The sequence below is a fragment of the Dromiciops gliroides genome, chromosome 5 (assembly GCF_019393635.1).
Source record: "Dromiciops gliroides isolate mDroGli1 chromosome 5, mDroGli1.pri, whole genome shotgun sequence".
NCBI lineage: Eukaryota > Metazoa > Chordata > Mammalia > Microbiotheria > Microbiotheriidae > Dromiciops > Dromiciops gliroides.
This window is the reverse complement of record NC_057865.1, coordinates 157,096,518-157,114,502: the sequence shown is the minus strand read 5'-3', so window position 1 is coordinate 157,114,502 and position 17,985 is coordinate 157,096,518.

The window sequence follows — 17,985 nt, the reverse complement described above, 5'->3', positions numbered from 1 at the left end:
TATGTACATTCAGAAATTTTCTCATAAACACTTTTTAAAATGAAATACTGGTGGATTTATTAAAGATTTATTAAAATTTTGGACAAGTATTATTTCAGTTTCATTCAATATTTGTGTAGTGTAATGTGAGAACTTCCATAATAGATTTGAGCCATGGCCAAACCAGTCCAGTATGTTCTTTTTATCATTATACCAAGGATTCTCACAGCATATATGTGAAGCTTTTTGAGAACAAGAAGGTTTCTTCCTTTCTTGCCTTTGTATTCCCTTGTTGCTTCTCTATTTCTTTTAAATTTAAATTTGTTTTTCCATTCTTTCTTGAATTATTATTATCAAACTGAAATAGAAACTATACATATGTATCCCTGAAAGACATATATGGACTTCGAAAGAAGCATATTAACATCATTTGTTTTAATGTATTTTATTAATTTTTAAAAATATTTACCTAATTACATTTTAATCTAGTTCAGTGGCACTAAAGAGTGTTATGGGCCCCAAGCTGCCTCATGTTTGACAACCTCAGCCCTAAAGCATATAACATAGAATTTGGAATAAACTTAGGTACCTTGTACAAAGAAAGTATTCAAAAATTTTGTTGATGTTTTACCTGATCTTATAAAAAGGAACAATAAATCAACCAATAATTGAAAAAATATTTATCACATGCCCACTTTGTGTTATGTACTATTAAATGCTGGGAAAACAACTTCTCATATTTTGATTCAATAAGAGAATGAATGGGTAGCCTTCAAAATTTAAATGAATTGTCTATATAGATATTTAAACAGATTTCCACCAAAGGTGCTTAAAACAAATATATTCTGTTATTTCATAGGTACTCTTCTTATTCTAGGTGAATTAATTTTGTTTCTGTGAAAAATTTAAAGTTTAGTATTTTGTTTTTCATAATACATTCAGTTCTTCATATAGTTATGAATTCTTCAACCATATCTGTGAAAGACATAATTCCTCATTTTTTTTGAGGCAATTGCGGTTAAGTGACTTGCCCAGGGTCACACAGCTAGTAAGTGTCAAATGTCTATGGTCAGATTTGAACTCAGGTCTTCCTGAATCCAGGGCCGGTGCTTTATCCACTCTGCCACCTACCTACCCCCATAACTTCCCATTTTTTACTGTGATCTTTGATATGTAGAATATTTTTTTCTGTTTAGAGTTCATTATGGCATATGTGTTGCTGATGTAAATATTTTCTACCAAACTTCTTTCCAGTTTTCCTGTCACTTCTCTTTTTTTTTTTTTTTTGCGGGGCAGTGGGGGTTAAGTGACTTGCCCAAGGTCACACAGCTAGTAAGTGTCAAGTGTCTGAGGCCGGATTTGAACTCAGGAACTCCTGAATCCAGGGCTGGTGCTTTATCCACTGCGCCACCTAGCCGCCCCCCACTTCTCATTAAATAAGGTAATTGGAAACCATAGAGGGAACCTCAAGAAATGAGACTTGGGATGGAGGGAATGGAAATCATTCCCTTTGATTCCCATAGAGAGGAAATATTTTACTGAATTATGCCACATTTATTGAGAGTGGTGGGAAAAGGGGCAGGGCAACATGTGAGATTAGGATTATTTCTAAATGAATTCTACGTATCTCTAAATATTCTACTTCTGAGTACTCTCCTCTGTAGTAAGAGGAAGTGTTTCTTGCAATCACTTCCAATCCTAGAGAAAAGGAAATCTGTGTACATGAGGGCCCTGGAGTCTGGAGGACCTGATTTCAAATCTTGTCTTAGACATTATATTAGCTTTGTGACCTTGGGCAAGTCACTGAAACACAATTACTTTAAACATCCAGGTCATTGCCAGTCACCCTGATGTATACCTTGCACTGACTCTGGAGGAGAAAGTGTGGTTGGTGACTTTGCACAGCCCTCCCTCATTTAAATCCAATTCACTGTAAGTCATGACATCACACTGATATCAAGGTCCTCTTTGAGAATGAAGTACAAACAACAATAACAAAATTAGTCCCAGCTTCCTGGTTTTCATGCTTTTCTAGCAGTTCTTCTGAAATAGAGAGTCTCTCCCCTAGTAGTTCATATTTGAGATAATCAAATACTAGGCTGCTGCATCTGTCAGTTTATAGGCCTTACTCATCTGTACAAATCCATGAATGTACTTTTTAAATTTTTAACCAATTACAAATCATCTGGATTATTATTGCTTTATGGTATAATTTGAGATAGATACTCCCTTCATTCCATTTTTTTTGGTTAATTTTCCTTTGAATTTCTTAAACTTTTGTGATTTCAGATGAATTTTATTATTTTTTTCTGGATCTATAAAATAATGTCTAGGTAGTATGATAGGAATACTGTTAAATCTCTAGGTTAATTATGATATTATTGTTTTTCTGGATAACATAAAGCAATGCTAATGATACTTGTACATCTATCTTTTTAAACATAACTTTGCTGAATCTATTTTTGTTGCTGTTGGGCCATTTCAGTTGTGTGAAACTCTTCATGACCCCATTTGGGGTTTTCTTGGCAAAGACACTGGAGTAGTTTGCTATTTTTTCTGCAGCTCATTTTACAGATGAGGAAATGGAGGTAAATAGCATTGTGATTTTCCCAAGGTCACATAGCTATTAAGTGTGTAAGGCCATATTTGAACTGATGAAAATGAGTCTTTCTGATTCCATGCCTAGTGCTCTATAGACTGTGCCACTTAGCTGCCCTACACTGAATTTATTAATCACACCAAATGGATTATTTGTTGATTTTCTAGGATTTTTTAAGTTAAGCATCATGCCATCCTCAAATGAGAATACTTTTTCCTACTTTTTTGTTCATTTAATTAATTTTTCTTCACTTATTGCTATAGTATTGCTTATACTATTTCTAGTATTATGTACATACTAATGAAGAGAAATGACATCTTTTTCTGTGTCCTATAAATGTCTTGCAAAACTTACAGAATTTCTTCATTACAAATATTGTTAATTTTTAGTTTTGGATAAGTGTTTTTGATCCAGTTAAGAAAAAAAGCTATTTAATTCCTGTGTGGCTAATATATTTATCATAAATGAATGTTTTAGGGGGCGGCGAGGTGGCACAGTGGATAAAGCACCGGCCCTGGATTCAGGAGTACCTGAGTTCAAATCCGGCCTCAGACACTTGACACTTACTAGCTGTGTGACCCTGGGCAAGTCACTTAACCCCCATTGCCCCCACAAAAACAAACAAAAAAACCCCAAATAAATGAATGAATGTTTTATCCTGTTAAAAACATTTCCTTAATTTATTGATACAGTCATGTTGTATTATTCATATGATTAAATATGCTTATTTATAACCTTGATATTAATTTGATTTATTCACAATGAATGATTTGATGTTTCTCTTTGCTAAAATTTTATTTTTATGTTTATATTCATTAGAGAAATTGCTTTATGTTCCCCTTTTTTGCCTTAACTCTTCATGTCATTTGTCTCATGAAAGGATCTTGGTAAAGCATCTCTGTACCCCCTCTATTTTATAGCATAAAGATTAAAACATTTTTAAATGCTTGGGAGAATTCACATTTAAATCCATTTGGTCTAGTAGATTATATTCTTTGAAGGTTCATTTATCTGCTTGTTTCTTTTTATTTGTGTTATTGAGTTGTTTGTATCTGTTTCTGTTTTTTGAACTTTGCTATTTTGTTTCTACAGATATTATGAAATTATTAAATTCTCTGTTTAGTTGGCATATTATTTGGTATGGTGATTTCTGACAATTTTCCTTTTTGCCTCTCTATTTCTCATTAATTTACTTTGTTTTATTTTAGCAATTTGGTTTTCTTTGTTTTATTTTTTGTTAAAAGTTTATTGACTCTATTACACATTTATAAAACATAGATCTTAAATATAGTCTTATCACTTAAATGTGGTTTTTTTTTTGTTTTTACTTCATTTCTTTTTAGTTTTCAAAATACCTTCTTTTGCACTTGTTTTAAGATCAGCGGTGGGTTGTTTTTCTAGGCATGCTTTATGTCTATGGGATCCCAATAATCATCATCACTAATATATGCTATTACTGAGAATTAGTGTTGAATAGACCATTTATATATTTTTATATGTTGTCTCATTTGTTACTTACACTAACCCTGTAATGTAAGTGCTATTCACCTTTACATTTGAGAAATCAGAGTGAAAGAGAGAGAGAGAGAGAGAGAGAGAGAGAGGGCACTTTAGTGACTTGCCCATGGTCACATAGCAAGTAATAGCTAGTAAATAGCAAGCAAAGGCAGGATATGAGCTGAAGTATTCTTGACTCCAAGTCTCCCCTGCACTATACCATTTACTTAGCTTACAAAAACAGTTTTTTTCCTTTTTCCTTGTTAATATTTATTTAAAGTTTTCCATCATATTTCTACCTTCAGTTCTTATAATTCTTCACAATGATTTTTATATGCATTTCTAAATTCCCTACATTTCCCTTGACTATTTTATTTCTTTCAAGCAATTCAGGTTCTTCCACAACTACATTCTAGTCTTAGTTTCCATCACACCAAGATACATCAAGATGCATAAGATAATTCTGCCACTCTGAGTTAGGATCTTTACTTCACTTTATTATATATAGTTTCTGGCATTAAGTATCGAAATCTGAGACCATGAATTTTATTAATGCCTCCCCTTCTGAATCTCTAGCATGGATTTCTGTTTATATCTGCTTCTTTCTTTCCTACATTTTAGCTACTTTTGTGGGGGGATCTAACTTGGATGATATGAAAAAGCACTTTTTTTCCTTTCTTTTCCATTAAAACACTTTTTTTTATTCTTTTTTTTTTTTTGGCGGGGCAATGGGGGTTAAGTGACTTGCCCAGGGTCACACAGCTAGTAAGTGTCAAGTGTCTGAGGCTGGCTTTGAACTCAGGTACTCCTGAATACAGGGCCAGTGCTTTAACCACTGCGCCATCTAGCTGCCCCCTCCATTAAAACACTTTTGATTAGATTTACAAAACTGTAGGCCAATATATCCTTATCAGCCGTTGCTAATTGTACTGCATCCATGTCCAGGAGCCCATTATCAAATTTTTAGCCTTTATCCAGAAATATAAATCTCCTTCTCTGACACCATCTTCCAAAGCAAATGTTCACTTCCCAAATCTGCATTTCTCTTTGAAATTTTTGGTTTTATCAGCAGCAGTGACACTGAACAATAATCTACCAAAACATATCTTCCATGTCCCTAATGCCATTTATTTTGCCCAAGACTTAATAGTCAATAGTTATGTTTTCTATATTCCTTCTGGTGGTGTGTTTTGGGTTCATACTAATTAGTAGAAGTTCATAGAAATACTGCATGAGTTCATGCACTTTGAAAACTCTTAGGGGCTTTCTTTCATGTTCTGGATACATGCCTCAGAGAGATGTCATACCTATAAAATATTATTAACTTGTCCAGAAATATTGATCTCAGTGTCCTTTAGCAGGAAGTTACCCATCACCATTATTTGTGTCTTTTTCCTTTGACTATTTGGAGGATCTCTTGGAGGAAAAGCAACTGTTTGATCATCATAGGAACCAAATCCTTTCTTTCTGATAAGTTCATATCTATTTAACCATTTTCCCAAGGTTCATTGGTATGAGAATCTCTCCTCATTGGTGGAGATTAATATTCTTTCTTGTGTTAGGGGCAGAGTAAAATTGGTGAGAGCAGAAGAGTTCCAGCCTTCTTCAGTTCCTTTTGGGACTCTTCAAGCTTTGAGTTATCTATGGAACTCTTTGAGCTCCAAGTGACTTTGGGCACTTCTGGTTTCCAGATCTAAGAAGGAAGATAGAAGATACCAATCCCCTGTTAGGATGCTGAAGGAAAAGACTATAGAGAGGCATGAGTGGAGCTAAAAGTCTCCATCATATCTCTATCTCCAGCTTGCTACTCTGGAGACTTTGGCAAGTTTTCCCCTTGGTGAGATTTGAGATCTCTCTCGGTTGAGCTGAGATATCTCACTCCTAAATGGAGGACTCCTTTACTCTGTATTGTCTGATACATATTATCTTATGTTTACCTTCTCTGATTTCTATTTTGCTATGATTTTGATAAAACTGTTTTTTGTTGTAAATGATGTGTATTCATTGTGGAAGTGGTTTTAATGGGAAAGTGGTAAATCCTTGAATATAGAGTTTAGGGTCACACATCCTTTAACAATTATGACAAAGTGATTAGAAGTTAATTGAATTTGATCTTACCCTTTAAAGTAATAAGGGCTATTTAAGTGCAAGATAGACTAGGTTTCAACTATGTGCTTTAAAGCACTAGTTTCAAAAAAATAAATTAAAAAAATAAAGCATTAGTTCCCAAAATTTTGATCACTCAATACTATCATAAAAAATAATACCCCATATACATATACATAAGGTTATTTTAAAATTATATACCCAAATGTATATACATACTGCATACTATTTATGTATATGGATTAAATATGTAATTATATTGAGAGAGCATTACAATAATATACATTTGTGTATATATATAAAGAGAGACAGACAGACAGACAAAGACAGATAGAGAAACAGAGATAGAAACAAAGATAGACAAAGACAGAGAGAGGCAGAGAAACACGGAGAGAGAGAGATTATAAATTCACTATCCTCAAGCAAGTATGGCTATATGACCTCCTCATGATTATAGGAGTAAGCCCTTAGGGATAGTGAGAGTAGCTTTCTTTAACATTCTCAACTCAATGGGGTAGAGCTAAAATGGCAGAGGACAGGCAGTGACTTGCTGGAGCTCTCCACAAGATGCCTCCAAATACCTTCAAATAGACAATTCCTGGATCAGTAGAACCCACAAAAAGATTGGGTGAAATACTTTTCCAGCCAATGACAACTTAGATGGTTGACAGGAAAGGTCTGTTGTACTGGGGTAAGAGTGGAGCACAGTCCAGCACAGGTTGTGCCAGCACAGACACAGCCAGAGCAAACCAGAAGCAGGCCTTGGGAGCCTCTGAATGAATCAGCAACAGCAGCAACTGTTTTTGGAACTCATACCCCCAAAGATGGTAAGGGGGGTTGAACAGTTTTGGACAGATGGAGATTACAGGGGTCTCTTTGCTAGCACTGAGGCAGGATTCTGTTGTTTTGTCCATACTTGGATCCAGGTCATAGTCTTGGATGGTGGTCCCAGGCAGGGGAGGAGCACAAGAACACAAGAGCTTGCAGGCACAGTCGAGTTGGACTCTATTCATAGTTCCAAGGCAGAAAAACAGGCCTGTGGTTGCTTGTAGACCATACAACAAGCCAGGAAAGTAGTAAACATACCTCTCATTAAATCATACCACCTTGGAAGAACTAAAAACTTACAAATTCCTAGAAGTATCTCTGAAAACAGCTGCACAACCCCCCTGAAGCTCGAGACAGTGTGCCCTCCACCCTACAGGCAGTGCCATACTTTAACAAAGAGTTAAAAGTCAAGAAATAGGCTGGGAAAAAGATCAAACAAAAATTCTGACCATAGAAAGTTTCTATAATGACAAGGAAGATCAAAATACACTCACAGAAGAATATAACAAAGTCGAAGCACCTACATCCAAAGCTTCCAAGAAAAATTTGAATTGGTCAGGACATATAAGTGCTCTAAAAGAATTTTGAAAATAAAGAAACAGAGGTAGAGAAAAAAATGGAAAGAGAAATGAGAAAAATGCAAGAAAATCATGAAAAAAGTCAACAACTTGGTAAAAGAGACATCAAAAAATACTGAAGAAAATAGTGCCTTAAAAACAAAATAGGCCAAATGGTAAAAGAGATTTTAAAAAAGCCAATGAGGAAAAGAATGCCTTGAAAAGCTGAATTGGTCAATGGAAAAGAGGCACAAAAATTCACTGAAGAAAATAACTTCTTAAAAATTAGGATTGAGCAAATGGAAACATTATGAGAAATCAAGAAACAAGAAAGCAAAACCAAAAGAATGAAAAAATAGAAGGCAATGTGAAATTTCTCATTGGAAAAACAACTGACCTGGAAAATTTTTCCAGGAGAGATCATTTGAAAATGATTGCATTACCTGAAAGGCATGATAAAAAAAAAAAAGAAACTAGTCATCATCTTCCAAGAAATTGTATTGCCCTGATATTCTAGAAGTAGAAGGTAAAATAGAAATTGAAAATAATCCACCAATCACCTCCTGAGAGGAGAATGAAAACTCCCAGGAATATTGCATGGAGCCAGACAGAAACAATTCACGTATTGAGGAGCCACAGTCAGGATAACACAAGATAGAATAGCTTCTACATTAAAGTATCTGAGGACTTGGAATACAACCAATAATTACCCACCTAGCAAAACTGCGTGTAATCCTTCAGGGGAAAAAAGGGAATTCAATAAAATAGAGAACTTTCAGAGAACTTTCTTCTTTTGGCGGGACAATTGGGGTTAAGTGGCTTGCCCAGGGTTGCACAGCTAGTAAGTCTCAAGTGTCTGAGGCTGGATTTGAACTCAGGTCCTCCTGAATCCAGGTCTGGTGTTCTATCCACTGTGCCACCTAGCTGCCCCCTTTCAGTCATTCTTTTTTTTTTTTTTTTGGTGAGGCAATTGGGGTTAAATTAATTGCCCAGGGTCACAAAGCTAGTAAGTGTTAAGTGTCTGAGGTCAGATTTGAACTCAGGTCCTCCTGAATCCAAGGCTGGTGTTCTATCCACTGCACCACCTAGCTGCCCCCTTTCAGGCATTCTTGATGAAAAGACTTGGGCTGAATAGAAAATTTAACTTTTAAATATAAGACTCAAGATAAGCCTAAAAAGGTAAAGAGGAAAAAGAAATCATAAGGTATATTAAAAGTTTAAACTGTTGACATTCCTACATGGGGAGATGATACTTGTAACTTTCTCATTATTAGTGCAGCTGGATGGAGTATATTTAGACAGAGGGCATAGGTGTGAGTTGAATATAAAGATATAATATCTTTAAAAAATAAAATTAAAGGGTGATAGAGGAATGCACTGGGATAAAGGGAAAGGGAGAGGTGAAAAGGAGTAAAGTATCTCACATAAAAGAAGCAAGAAAAATGTTATACAGTGGATAGGAAGATGGAGGAAGTACTGGGCAGTGAGTAAACATTACTTTCATCAAAGTTGGCTCAAAGAGGGACTAAGATACACACTCAATTGGATCTAGAAATCTATCTTACTCTGCAGGAAAGTAGGAGGGCAAGGAGATGTGGGGTCTAATAGAAGGAAAAGTAGATTGGGGGAGGGGATAGTCATGAACAAAACACTTTTAAAGAAGGACAGGGTGAAAGGAGATAGAGAATAGAATAAATGTTGTAAAGGATGGAGAGAAAAACAGGTAACAATAGAAAATATGAAAAATTTTTCATGCAAGTTTGTCTGATAAAGGCCTCATTTCTCAAACATATATAGAACTGAGTAAAATTTATTAAAATAAAATCCATTTCTCAATTGATAAATGATAAAAAGATAGGAATAGTTTTTAGATGAAATAAAGCTATAGTCATATAAAAAAATGCTACAACTAACTATTTATTTATTTATTTATTTTTGCGGGGCAGTGGGGGTTAAGTGACTTGCCCAAGGTCACACAGCTAGTAAGTGTCAAGTGTCTGAGGCCGGATTTGAACTCAGGAACTCCTGAATCCAGGGCCAGTGCTTTATCCACTGTGCCACCTAGATGCCCAACTAACTATTTATTAAAAAGATGCAAGTCAAAATGATTCTGAGGTACTACCTCATACCTATTGGATTAGATAATAGGACATTATGATGAAAAATGCAATCCCTTTCCAGAGAAAGAACTGATGGTGTTGGAATAAAGATTAAAGTATAAATTTTTTCTTTTATTTTTCTTTAGTTCTTTTTTTTTTTTTTGGTGGTGGTGGGCGGTTGTTTTCATTCACAACCTGACTAATATGGAACAGAATTTATGACTATACATGTACAACTTATATTGAATAACTTGCCTTCTTAAAGGCGGAGGGAGGAAGGAAGAGAATTTGGAGCACAAAGTTTTTTAAATGGATTTTAAAATTGTTTTTACATGTAATTGGGGAAAAAGAAAATTCTAAGTATTTTTTTTTTTGCAGGGCAATGAGGGTTAAATGACGTACCTAGGGTCACACAGCTAGTAATTGTCAAGTGTCTGAGGATGGATTTAAACTCATATCCTCCTGAATCCAGGGTTGGTGCTTAACCCATTGCACCAGTTAGCTGCCCCAAAATTCTAAGTAAATTTAAAAAGCACTATCAACTCAATTCTCCATAGTGTGTTCTCTCATTGTTAGCCAATAGTCATTAGTACCCCTCTTCTATGTCACCATTAATATCCTTTAGCTTTTACAAAGGGATGCTTATTTTGAAGATAAATCAAGAAAAGAAATACAAATATTTTCTCTCTCCCCGCACTGCCCTAAAACCATCTCAGGTTTTTCATTCTCCTGTATCACCTTTATCTGAAGAAAATATGTTCAGCTTTAATGCAGTTTCTATATAGTATTCTCCCCATTAAGTACATTTTCAAATATGGCAAATGTGGCTGATGAATGGATGGGTCTCCAACTCTACTTCTGGTACACAAGGCCAGGAAGGCCCCTTGGGATTTTACTCCTCACTGTCTTGCTTCTGGCAAATCCTAGCATGGACTCCATCTCCTGGACTGCTGGTGTTTTGTTCTCATGGCCTTTCAGATATCATAAGGTTATTGCCATCTCCAATCTCCTGCACCAAAACCAGGAAGAAATAGACATAATTGCAACAGAAGACTTGATAGTACCATGTGCTCTTAGGCCACATTGATTTTGACATGTTGGGGTGATATAGGTCTGAGGTTCAGTCTTGTTTCAGTTGAACATGAAAATCAGGAAAAAGTCAATGCCAACACCTTGGTTCTGGATTACCATTTCCTTTTGAATGTACCGCATTTGAGGCTCTGCAGTCAATCTCCTCATAATTTATTTAGCAGAATAGCTACAAAGCATGTGCACATTACCAAATTGAGGATAACCGTGTTTCCATTAAATGTTCTTATACTTTTCAAGAAGCAGGATAACTGAATTTCCATACTATTCCAAATGGGTTTTGCATCAGACTCCCCCCAGATACTATAGGGGCCAAATTTTTAATTGGGGAGTGTTAGCTAGGCAGCTAGCTGCAATATTGGGGAAATGAACAACAACCTCCCTCAAAAACAGAACAGGGTTTATTAATAAGAATGGAATTAAAAACACAAGTAAGACCAGTAGAATTAAGGGAAAGGAAAACAAATGGGGGAAGGGAAATTATCTAACCTGAATAACACCACTGCCCAGGGATCAGCTGAGAACACACAGCTGCATGCTGTCACTTTCTAGCTAGAATGGTGAAACTTCTCTCTTTTCCTTCCCAGCAGACCCCAGCATGACCATACACAGCCCCAAGCCAATTGGCTGGCAGCCCTGACTGACAGTCACATGACTGTCCTTACTGGGCTTCCAGTCATTATAGCTTTACCAGGCCCATGGCAACAGCTACAACCAGTGGATGGGGCACCATGCCATATGTGGAGGTGCAGCACCTGGGCCCCAGGGCATGCCAGGGTTTTTAAAATTCTAGCCAAAAAGATAACATCATAAAAATCTCAAATAACAATTAACTCTTTACAATATATAGTAATATATTATGTAAATTATAATAGTTTTACATGGAAATATACTTTTTAAAGCATGAGAAAAAGATAAGATAAATGGTAAAAAAACATTGTCTTATTAATAGTACAAAATGTCCTTTTGTTCTAATGAACATATTAATAATAATGTTAATAATATTTGTAAGGCAAGCTAGGTTACTGAATATGCTTTATTACTTCAGATAAATCTCTGTTTCTGTACTGAGGGATTAGACTAGCCTATAAATAAGAATTGTTAGAAATTAGGTATTTAGTTTATTTGATTAATATAAGCTATCCAAAAATGTGAATTTATATTATTGAAAATACATTTTCATTGAAATACACACAACAAAGAGATCACATAATAGCTCATAATAGTCAGTGAACATAAGAGATTTCCATGAGGATTCCTTTTTGTTTTTGTGTGGAAACAGTGAATTGTGTCTGATTTCAATTCAGTAGAAAGTTTTAATCTGAATTCATTGCTTTTTGTGTGGCACTTATGTCTAGTTATTTCAGGTTTGTTTTTTATATGAGTGTGAGCAATTGTGAAAGGGCCATGTTTGACCATTGCATGTTGGATGGGAAATAATATCTATGATTAAAACAGTTTAAGGCCATATTGTAAAATATTTTCATGCTAAACAAAGAAGTTTTTAATGATCTTGTACTTGATAGGGAGCCAGTGGAGTTAACTGAGCAAGGCCATATTTGTGTTTTAGGAAAATCACATGAGTAGTATATGGAGGATGAATAGAAATTGAGATACATGAGGTAAAGAGACCAATTAGGAAGGTATTGCAATAACCCATGCAAGAGATGTAAAGTATTAAGTTTGGGTAGTGTCTGTGCAAGTGAAGAAATGGAATATATGGTTGTCGTATCAGCTCCTATGGATTCATTTAGCATCTCTATGCTGATGATTCACCAGTCTACTTACTGAACCCCAAACTTTATGTTGACCTTTAGGCTCACCTCTCTGACTGCCTATTAGACAGCACAACCTTGATATCCCATAGAAATCTTACACTTAACATTCCCCAAAATGGATTCATTAGCTTTCCCTTTCAAACCATCCTCTCTTCCTTCTTCCCTATTTTAGCTAAGAGTACCACACTTCTCCCCACACCATATATCTAATCTGTTGTCAAGTCCTAGCAATTTTACCTTAACATCTCTCAAATATGTCCTTTTCTCTCCTCTAATACTGCCACCCTTCTGTTCAGACCTTCATTACCTCATGCTTGGGCCATTTCAATAGCTTATTGGTTGGTCTGTTTGCCTCAAGTGGCTGCTCACTCTACTCCATCCTCCAATCAATTGCCAAATTGATCTGTTTAAAGCTCTTTCCCCAACAGTTAATAAACTTGTGTCTCCTTCTTACCTCCAAAATCAAATATAAAACCCTTTGGCATACAAATATCTTCATAATATTCCCTTCCTTTGCAGTCTTACACCTTATACTACAACATGGACTCTGATCTAGTGACACTTTCCTCCTTGTTGTTCTTTGCACAAGGCACTTGATCTACCTACTTTATGCATTTTCACTGGCTATCCTCCATACCTGAAATTTTCTCCCTCTTCATCGCTGCTTCCTGGCTTTCCTGACTTCCTTCAATTTCCAGCTAAAGTTCCACCTTCTGCAGGAAACGCTTTCCTATCCACTTTATTCCCTCTGTTAGGTTTTTTCATATAAAATTATTAATATGATGTCTCTCCAAGTAGACTGTGAGTTCCTTGAGAACAGGAACTTCCTTTGGTCTTTGACTATTTCTCCAGCATTTTGCCCAGAGATTGGCATATGTAGATGCTTAATAAATGACTGAACATATCTGAGAATTGTAGAGATAAATGATAAGATTTAGCACTGATCAGATATGTGGGAGAGTGAAAGAAGAAACTTCATGACTGGAAGAATGCCCTTGAGTTAAAAAGGTGTTCAGAAGATGGGTGGGTTTTGGGCCTGCTTTCATGGGTACCCAACAGAGCCATGAGATGACCTGGGGATAGGAGTGTGAGTATGCTTGGGAGTAGGAGGATACTTATAAATATCATTCCACCTAATTCTGCTATGAACATCTTGATCAAGGTGAGGTTATAACTACCCCAAGGGACACATACCTAGGATAGAAAAGGGGTAGTTGAAATGTTATAGACTGAAAGAATATGGGGAACTGTGGGTGAAAAGTAAGTGTAGTTGTGTTTGAGATAAGCTCCAGAATGTTATCAAGGGGAGTTAGAATATTACCTACCTTCCCATTAATTAATTACCTACCCCATGCAGTAATAACAACTCTCCCCACACCTCCACCATATCATAACCACCTAGGGAACCAAGGACTTTTAAGACTACTGCTCTTGATAGCAAAAATAATATCAGTAATTTGTAGTGGCAGCTATATTTTGATTTAATGTAAGGGATAACTTCCTAACTATCTGAGTGTTTAAAAAATGAAATAGGTTATTTTGTGAAATATTAAGTTCTCCATCTTTCAATCAAAGACTGGATTAACACTCCTCAGAGATGATGAGGGTATTCACATAGTGTGTGAATCAGAGTTTGCACAAATTACCTTTGAAGGCACTTTGAATATTATGATACTTTTAGATTAAAATGGGAAATTCTTAGCATTAATGTTAAATTAAATGTAAACAGGCCTTTCTTCCAAGCTTTCTATTTTTAACCCCAAACCTTAATGGATCCTCTGAGATTTATTGATTCATGAATACTTATTCACTGCATTTTACATTCCTTTAAAAAGAAGAGAAGGAGCAGAGTTTGACCATAGGTATGTAAGCTAGGCTGGGGTAGCATATAAGAAGGGATTGTAATATTACCTTTTTTATACTCATATATTTTATACAAATACTAGACAGTTCCACTCTAATTGGCACATACATGCTTATTTGTGATTAGTGAAGGTGGATATGTTAACACCAGTGTATAGTAATAGATAGGAGAAGTAACTTTCCAACCTTACTTAGGCAGCCAAATTCCTTGTTATAGCTCTGGGAAGGACTCATCCTTTTGAAGAAAGTATAGGAAGTTAGAAAGTTTCATTTTTGGTAGACTAAGCTTTGTGTATAAGTTAATTTTTTTTTCTATCTAATATCCCTAAGTGCAAAATTGGAATAAATGATGATGGCACAAATCGATGTTTTATTATTCAATAATCATCAGTTAAAATGTGCTTTCTTGTGATATAAGTATTATAAATCATTTCTCTGTCTTAACATCACAAATTTCTTGTGTCAAAAGAAACATATACAGTGTAAACTTTAGTGCAGTGCCTTGTGATGTTAAATGACAAATCTATTTTTTGATTCTTATAAAGGGAAATATGTCACCTGATGTTTAAGATGTAAGGAGTCAAAAATAAAATTCTATCAACCTTTAAATAGACATAATTTTTCTTTAACACCTTTTCCATGTGATTCATGAGTTGAGAGGTCTGTTCACAATCAACTGTGATCTCACTTGAATTCCATCCACCATAGCTGTGAATCCCATTTTTACACCCTGAAAACTGCATTAAGAGAAATGGTTGAAAGGAGCAATTCAAAAGCCGTGCAATCACTTAAAAAGAAAATAGAAAGGATGTCTTGGTCCTTATTACAGCAGAAGCCTGATCAGATAGATAAATTCTAAATTGGTTCAGCTTAGACTGAACTAGAACTTAGTCTGAATCCAAATGCAAATGATTTACATGCACATGTATATAGAATAAAATTAGTATAATCTTCTGAAAATAAATGTGTATGGGATAGAGAGCTGGTACCTCTTTAAGAATACAAATTATAAATGAGTTGCCAATCTGCATCAGTGTAGGAACTGTCCACACATGGAGTTTCTTCCACTGATGTCATTATAATCCGAATGTCCTTCTTACTCCCACAAAAAATGATGTTTCAATTATCAACATCCAAAAAGAACAATTACAGCATACAAAGAAGCAAACTATATTTTCTTTTCATGTTTAACTATAAAAAGAATTTTCCTAAAGAACAATCTCATTTTTGTTTATTTCTATGAAATATAGCTTTTTGAACATCAACACAGATAATGCTGAGATATTTTCCTTAGAGTTGCTGCTTTTAAAAAAAAAACTTTTTAACATTTATTCTTAGGCAATAACTGGTCTTAAGGTTTAATCCTTATTTGAATGATGTGTGTAAAGATCCTATCAGACTCGGTTACTCCACTCTGTGGAAGCAACCTCTAAAAGCTGTATAAGTGCTAATAAACAAATCCATTTGATTATTGTCCTCTGAAGTAGAAACCCTAGCTAGGGAAAGGAAAAATAGTCAGTAATGGAACTGCATCAGATCACTGGAGTAAATAAACAGGGAATTTTAAGACCAGGTTCTCTAGAGATGTAGGTCACTACATCAGTTGGAAAGGAAGGTGGTGAATAAGACAAGCTGAGACTAAAAATAAGTATTTTTGTCAGTCAACTGCTTAGGAAGTGACCGGGACACCATAAAGTCCTGTTTTTAATCCAAGTTGCATGGCTAATAATTAACTCTGAAACATGAGCAGGAAACAACCGAGATTTGGAGGCTAGCATCCTGAGAGTATTTGCAATTTTGAAAGAACTGTTGATAATATTTGGGGAAGGAAAAAGAATGATATGTAAGGCAGAGTCCATGGGTATAGAGATTTTTCAGCCTGTTCATGGTAAAGCTTGAATAAGGAGCTTAGGAGAGAGTACTATTATATAATTTTTGTAGACTGGATTTGATTAATATGAGATGGGAAACAATCTAATTTTTTCATTTTTTTTCTCTCTTCCCCCTTCTTGAATCTCATTCTCTTCACTTTGACATATATGTTAAATCCTTGAAAAAATAACCTGGATATGTATAGATCAATTACTAAGTGTCTCAAGGACCTAAAATCATGTCCTTGTTTACTTGTATTTGCACAGAAGCTTAAGCCAGAGCTAAAAATCATCTAGGAACAAAAAAAGTTTTTAAAATATTTTCTTATAAATATGGTCAACAACAGGTAAATTACTTGGGTTTGTTTATTCTGATGATTTATTATTCTATTTGCTTCTGATTTCACTGATAATTTTATCCATATATTAAGAAAGTCACATCATAATATACCCAGGAATGTATTATGTGATAGTAACTGTATTCCTCTTGTTCTGCTTTGTTGATATGAAATAAAAGTATGAAGATTTAAAAATAAGTGGTTTTATATTATTAACCATTAGAGCTTTTTTATGTGGTGCAACGATTGTATCTTTAGAAGAGTATTTTGCTTAGAGTGTAGATACACTGCAAAATGGATCAGATGTAAGCTCTGGTAACTTGATGTGCTCTTAGTTAAAAATGGCTGCTCTCCTAGACACCTGATCCCCAGGACATGATTTATGCTGTGATGTGATTTTTAAACTGTAAAAAAAATCCTTCTGCAGAAATTCAACATGAATTTGTTTGAGGAAATGGACATTATGACAAGGTTCGTGGAAGTGCTTTTTAAAGTTTTAGAAAAGCAGGAGGAGCACAAGTGATGAAACCATTTTGGAACCACTTGAGAGAGGAGGAATTTTTTCTTTTCTTTTAACTAGAGGTTCATTAAGCCACAGCTATAGCTGTTCACCTTTCTAGGTGTTGCCTTGTGTCTAATAAAATATTGTAGCACTCTTCCAAGGAACTATTTGAATAACACATATTTTAATTTTCATTTGTATTCCTTTGATAGTTATCAGACTTTTCTTCTCCTTAGTCTCTTGTTCATGGGCCCACTTGGAAAAAACAACAGTTGGGGAGCAGAATAGAGACAGCAGACTGGGTAACACGTAGCACCAAAGGAAAGTATGTTAGGCATGACTTCTGTTTTAGCAGTCAACAATATCAAGATCGATCATCAAAGTCTGTTTCTGTACTGTGCTAGTGTGTAACATCTGGTACTACGATTCCCATAATTCTTTATAAACGGGAGAATCCACAGACCTGGGAAATAGAGTATTTATAAATACTCAACCTTGTCTGGTTTACTGAAAGTATACCATTTTAAAGGAGCTCTCACTTAATGTGTTAAAGAACTGAATTAAATAGAATAGTTTGCATATTATTTAGAAACATAGTCCCCATGGTGCTAATCTTTCTTTACTATCTTCTTAGGTAATAAAATTACAATTACCTGAACCCTTTCAAGGGTCTTTTAGACTGAGTCCTTCCTGGGAAAGATAAACTACAAATCCCATGAGCCAAAGCAACTCATAAAGCCCCTAGATTTCTTCCAGTAGTCTAAAATCCAGATTAAGGCAACCTGTGCAATGCCTGAAAAAAAAGCTGGGTTTTCCCCCCTACGCTGCTTCTCCATTAGCTTCCTATACCTTTAAAAGCATTAGAGTGAGTTGGCTGAG